General features: G+C 40.1%; 1 pseudogene; it reads left to right on the top strand.

Annotated features, from left to right (window-relative positions):
* Positions 1-289: 289 nt before the first annotated feature.
* LOC103729446 lies at positions 290-973 on the top strand (annotated as a pseudogene).
* The last annotated feature ends 5776 nt before the right edge of the window (positions 974-6749 follow it).

Raw genomic sequence — 6749 nt, 5'->3', positions numbered from 1 at the left:
GAGTTAGAGAACCTCTCAGGGAGTTAGTCCCTGGGGAAACTGAATCTCTCTCTCTCTCTCTCTCTCTCTTTCTCTCTCTCTCTCTCTCTCTTCCCTCCCTCAGCATCCACATCCATTGATTGCTCTAGCTCTTCATCTTGAGGTGACCTTATGAAATTTCCCCATCCACCTTGACCTGTCAACTAGTTTTGTCATTCTACAGGTCTCATCAGATTCTTTCTTGATAAGAGATTTTATAACTAACAGAACGGGTTCTCTTCCTGTAAGTGGCCCGAAGTGACCTGTGAAGATGATTTTGTACTGTTTTGACTCAGAAAACTTTATGAATCTGTGTAAATCAAGAGGTTCAGATCTTGGTGTTCATTCTAACACCTGTGAAATTCCCCAGGATATCAAGGGGGTGCAGAGCTGAAAGGCCACCAAGCGTCTGAACATGTCACTCTAAAGAAGCCATGTGTAGCACTCTTGTGCTATGGTGGAGTTGGTAGGTGTGCCCAGGCCAAACACAAATGTGAAATTCCCCAGGATATCAAGGGGGTGCAGAGCTGAAAGGCCACCAAGCATCTGAACATGTCACTCTAAAGAAGCCATGTGTACCACTCTTGTGCTATGGTGGAGTTGGTAGGTGTGCCCAGGCCAAACACAAGGGCTGGACACAAGGTCGGAGGCCCAAAAAGAGTGCGGAATTTTTGCTGCACATGCTTAAAAATGCAGAAGGTAACGCTGAACTTAAGGGTTTAGCTGTAGACTCTCTGGTCATTGAGCACATCCAGGTGAACAAATCGCCCAAGATGCACAGCAGAACTTACAGAGCTCGTGGTCGCATTAACCACACATGAGCTCCCCCTGCCACATTGAGATGATCCTCACTGAAAAGGAACAAACTGTTCCTAAGCCTGAAGAGGAAGTTGCACAAAAGAAAAAGAAATCCCAGAAGAAACTGAAGAAACAAAAACTTATGGCACGGGAATAAATTGAGCATAAAATAAATGCAGATAAAAGTTTAAAAAAATGCTTGAAAAAATAATGAAATTAAGCTAAATGGGACTATTGAGATGTCTTAGCAGGTAAAAGTGATTGCCACCATGTACAACAATATAAATGCATAGATAAGTGCAATAAAATAAGGACACCTGAAGAACAGCAACCATGATTGAATGCTGGCCTCCACACACATGCACACACATACATGAGCATCTTCACATACGCACTGGTTTGAAAAAAAGAATGTCACTGGAATTTTGATGGATTACATTGGTTCTCTAGATGAGTTTTGGTAATATGGCCCTTTAAACAATATCATTATAGTTCTGCCAGTCCATGAACAGGGAGGGCTTTCCATCTTCCTGTGTCTTCTTCAGTTTCTTCAGTGTTTTAGTTTTTTATAACAAAGATCTTTCACCTCCTTGTTTAGGTTTATTCCTACTTAGGGGTTTGTTTTTGGAGGAAGGCTACTATAAAATGCAAAAGGCAGAGGCAGGTGGAACTCTGTGAATCTGAGGTCAGCCTGGTCTACACAGTGAATTCCAGGCTAGCTTGTATCAACAAAATGAGACTGTCTCAACACCTCACCCTTCCCGAAAAAAAGATCACTTAACTCTTCCGTCATTTGGACAGCAAATCATTTCATTTTCCAAGAAAAAATTTCAGCTTCTAATTCCTTAGGAAAATTGCTTGCAGATAAATAGAAATAATGTGTTTGCTCAGATCAACCTTTCCTTTTGAAATTGTGATTAAAGCATTCCTTCTTGTCTCTCTTGCCCCTTAAGTTTGATGATAATAACCAGTTCTGTTCAATGCTCTATGAGTACTATTGCAGAGTCCCCCAAGATGAAATAATGGGTGGTTAATCATGCATACTGAGAAACTGGTATTTAGGAATTCCAGGTGGGGGCTTTAGACTGTGAATATAACCTTGGTTTTCATTTCTTTTTCTAAAAGAAATGTGTTCCTGGAGTTGGAGAGTTGGCTCAGCAGTTAAGAGCACTGGCTGTTCCTGCAGAAGACCTGGATTTGAATACCAGCATCCACATGGGGGCTAACAATCATCCATAACTCCAGTTCCAGGTGATCCAAAGCCCTCTTCTGACCTCCACAGGCACTCTAGGACATGGGTGCACGTACACACATGTAGGCAATACACTCATACTCCTAAAATAAAAATAAATAAAAAATAATGTGCTCCTAAGAAATAATTTCAGAGGGGTCTTCTGGTTTCTAGTTTCCCAGGCAAGGAACTCAGAAGTCACTAGGCTGTACTAACAGAAGGTGAAGAGCTAACAACTACCTGTAATTTCAGCTTCAGGGGATCTGACATCCCCTTCTGGCATCCATAGGTACTGCGCTCACATGCATATACACAGACACTCACATATACACGGAGTTAAAAATAAAATCCTAAAACAAATAATAATAAAAAGAAGTGAGTAGCTGACCAAACAAAAAAAATCAACAGCTCGTATTAATCTTTCAGAGAAAGGAGGTCACAGAGCAAACGGCAGCTCCCAAATTAGAAAGACCAACTATCAGACTGAGGTACAGATTGATGAATTACATCCTATCAGAGGGAAAAGCCAAGGCAGAAACCTCCTTGGGAGTGAGTGCTGGAGCAGGAAAACCCAGACTGTGACTGATAAAATACTGGAGGCTCAGTGTGAACAATCCGGAGAGCTAAAAACCCCAGGGACAGCCAGTCATCAGGTACCGCACAGCTCTTGATGTTTGCTTCCAGGAGCTCCACCAAATTCTCACAGGAAATACTGAAGAAAACATACTCCATACTCGAACAGAAGGAGCGGAAAAGGAGCATTTGAAATATGCCAGAGTGGTCTGTCCTTCACAAGGTCTGCCCTTAGGAGAAATGACTTTCCCAGAGATTAACAGATGGAGCTGTAACAGAATGTGACCTATCTTAGAGAAGAAAAAGAGGACATTCTTTGAAGGACTGTGACACAGACACAAGTAGAGGAAGTAATGGTGAATGTGTGTTGATGGCATTGAAAAACTTTACATAAATTAACTCACAGCAACATCTTACTGAATCTTAGTAAATCAGTCTGCATTGTGAAAAGTCTGAGCTAACAAAGAAAAAGTGCTTTATTGCTTTTTTATTTTCAAAGTTTTATCTGAGTTAAAGGCTGTGAATACTGAACAAAAAAAGAGGACATTCCTGTCCTCTCTAGGCACCCTGTCTTCCTTACCTTGGCCAGAATCTGAAAAGCACTGGCCAAGCTCTCAGTCCAGAAACAAGCTCTCAAAAAGAAGATCAATCATAGGGCCACAGAATTTTACCTGTCCCCACAGGAGCTCTATACCCATTACTAACAGGCTGCTTACCACACTTCCTCTCACCTAGTATGTCATGGTCCCCTTTCAATAAGAAATTGTAAAGCATACCAAATGGTAATAGATTTTAAGTAGAATAAACATGCATGAGAGCCTTGATCAACTATCAAAAGGGTTTCTGGAGTTATTAGACCAATATTTAATTATTATCAAAACATTGATATGCTTTTTAAATTCTTTTAAATGTGTACAGCATTTAATTTTTAGATTAAGATAATTGGTATTTCCATCACCTTAAACATTTATCAATTCTTTGTTTAGTATAGACCAGGAATTAAATTATAATTAATGTTTCTATCACCTTAAAGATTTATCAATTCTTTGTATAGTATAGACCAGGAACTAAATTATAATTAATTCTTTGCATAGTATAGACCAGGAACTAATTATAATTAATAAACTAAATTATAATTAATAATTCTTTGTATAGTATAGACCAGGAACTAAATTATAATTAATAAGCTGAGGACTTTCTTTCAAAAGTTCAAAAAAATATCTAAAAATAGATGGACATTGTGAGCAAAAGCAGGAAGATAGAATTTTGATTAAGAATCTAAATGAAGGTACTAGGGACCAAAACACTAACAGAAATCACAAAGATGAAGAAAGTCTTTACTAGGCTTGTCAGTAGATTAGACATCGCAGAGGAAGAATATCTGAACTTGAATATACAAAAGCGAAACTTCCCAAACTGAAAGACAAGAAAAAGGCTGAAAAATAAAAATAAGACTTTAGAACTACAAGATAACCAAAAAGGGTGTGACACGTATGATCGGGTACAGGGAGAAGAGCGACACAGAAGCAGTGTGTCTGTCTGTGCGTGTTTGTGTGAGTGTCCACTACCTGGGAGTGTGCCTGCAGAGGCCACAAGAGGGCGTGGGATGCCCTGGAGCGGGAGTCACAGGTAATTGTGAGCTTCCCAGCATGAGTTCTGGGAACCAAACTTGGGTCCTCTGGAAGAGTATCAAATGTGTTGACTTCTGAGCTGCCTCTCCAGCCCCCAGAAGCAATATTTTGAAATAGTGTCTGAGAATTTCCTCCACATTGATGGCAGACAGGAAACCATATTTCCAGGAACCTTGGAGAAAACCTAGAAAGACAAACAAAACAGAAGAGGAGGTAAAAAAAGAAACTAGCTGGGCATGTTGGCACACACCTGCAGTTCTAGCACTCAGGAGGCTGAGGGCCTTTGAAGCCAGCCTGGGATGTAGAGTGAAAACTTGTCTGTAAATAAATAGGCTATACCTAGTCATAGGAATTAGCCTTTCATTAGTGTAACAAGAGACCTATGATAATTTTAAAAGAGGAAGTTGAGCTTGGCTTGCTGTCTTGAAGATTTCTGCTCTGGTCCTTTGGGCCCGTGGTAAAGTAATCCATCAAGGCAGGAACTGGTAGCCAAGGAAAGTTGTTCACCTTAGGCAGCCAGGAGGGGAAGAGGGGAAAAGAAAGACACAGGGTCGCATAATTCCCTTTGAGGCCACCCCTCAACAACTAGAGGACATCCTGTCAGACCCCATCTCCTAAGCTCCACTCTCTTTCAATAGCACCAAGCTGAAGACAATATTTGACACCAGGGCCTGGGGTGTGTGGGTGCAGGATTCCAGATCCAGATTATAGCAGTGTGTCATTCAAAATCAATGCTAAAGACAAAATCCTAAAGACGCCTGGGGGAAGGGGAGGACATCCTGTCCATAGAGAACTGAAGACAGCAGCTATGTCAGACTTTTCAGAAGCCACGTAAACAAACCAGAATGCCTTGAATAGTTAAAGTGTAGAAAGATAAAAACACCAACCTAGAATCCGTGCTGAGAAACTGCTGAAATGAAGAAGAAATAAAGCCTATGTTGGACAAACAAAAAGGGAAGGAATTTGTTGCATGTAGTTATACTTTGAAAAGATAGTAAAACACATTATTTAGAGGGAAGGAAAGTGATACAGACCCGAGTTTGAATTCTACATAAAGAAGGGAAGAGACTGCAGATCGCACAAGTGAGGGGAAGGAAAAAAACAAACCAGAATGCCTTGAATAGTTAAAGTGTAGAAAGATAAAAACACCAGCCTAGAATCTGTGCTGAGAAACTGTGCTGAAATGAAGAAGAAATAAAGCCTATGTTGGACAAACAAAAATGGAAGGAATTTGTTGCATGTAGTTATACTTTGAAAAAATAGTAAAACACATTATTTAGAGGGAAGGAAAGTGATACAGACCGGAATTTCAATTCTACATAAAGAAGAGAAGAGACTGCAGATGGAACAAGTGAGGGGAAGGAAAAATTTATCTTTTTTCTTTTGGTCTTTTTGAGACAGGGTCTCCCTGTAGCCCCAGCTATCCTGGAACTCACTATGTAGACCAGGCTGGCCTTGAACTCAGAGAGATCCTCCTGCCTCTGCCTCCCGAGTGCTGGGATTAAAGGCATGCGCCACCATGCCCGGCTTCTTATTCTTAATTGATCTAATGAACAGAAGTTTTATTTGAAATGACATAGTAACAATGTATCAGTTATGCATGCATTTGTATAACTGCAATGAATGGCCCCAGTGATCTACGAGACAGGGGAGGAGATAGGGCATATTCTGTAACTGTAAGGTACTTGCCCTGACTGAAGCTTCCAAGTGTCATTTGAGAGCAGACTCAGATTAGTTCTGAAGGTAAACGGCAAGCTATAATGATATCTCTAAATTTCTGAAGAAATTTCTAAATTGATATGCTAACAACAGTTAACAATGGAACAGTAACCTTTAATCCCAGCACTGGAGAGGAAGAGGCAGGTGAATCTCTTTGAGCTCAAGGCCAGCCAGGTCTACAAAGCAAGTTCCAGGTCAGGTGTGGCTACAGCAAGACCCTGTCTCAAAAATATCAAATAAATAAATAAATAAATAAATAAATAAATAAATAATAAAATGAAACCATAGAATGCTGAAAAGAAAAAATACAAAAAATAAAGATGGGGCTGGAGAGATGGCTCAGTAGTTAAGAACACTGGTTGTTCTTGCAGAAGACCCTGGTTCGAATCCCAGCACCCACATGGCAGCTAACAACTGTCTGTCTGTAACTCCAGTCCCAGGGGATCTGACAGCCTCTTCTGACCCCTACGGGCATTGCACGACATGGGTGTACTTACCTACATGCAGGCAATACACACATACACATAAAATAAAAATAAAACAAGTGTAACTAATAGAAAATAGTAAAAAATAATAGATATTAGCCAAAGTATGCCAATAGTCACTGTTAATACCGATGAGTGTTGGTATCATTTCGAATATTTAATTCCAGAATGAAAAAATAACAGTCGACTGTATGCTGTCTCTAAGAATTTCATTTTAAATATAAAGATATATACTGATTTAAAAAGATGGGTAAAATGTGCTGTGCTGCAAAAGTCAACTCCAAATGGATCAAA

Source organism: Nannospalax galili, unplaced genomic scaffold (genome assembly GCF_000622305.1).
Source record: "Nannospalax galili isolate Female #2095 unplaced genomic scaffold, S.galili_v1.0 scaffold352, whole genome shotgun sequence".
NCBI lineage: Eukaryota > Metazoa > Chordata > Mammalia > Rodentia > Spalacidae > Nannospalax > Nannospalax galili.
The sequence above is the reverse complement of the archived record's forward strand: the minus strand, read 5'-3'. Positions and strand labels throughout refer to the sequence as shown.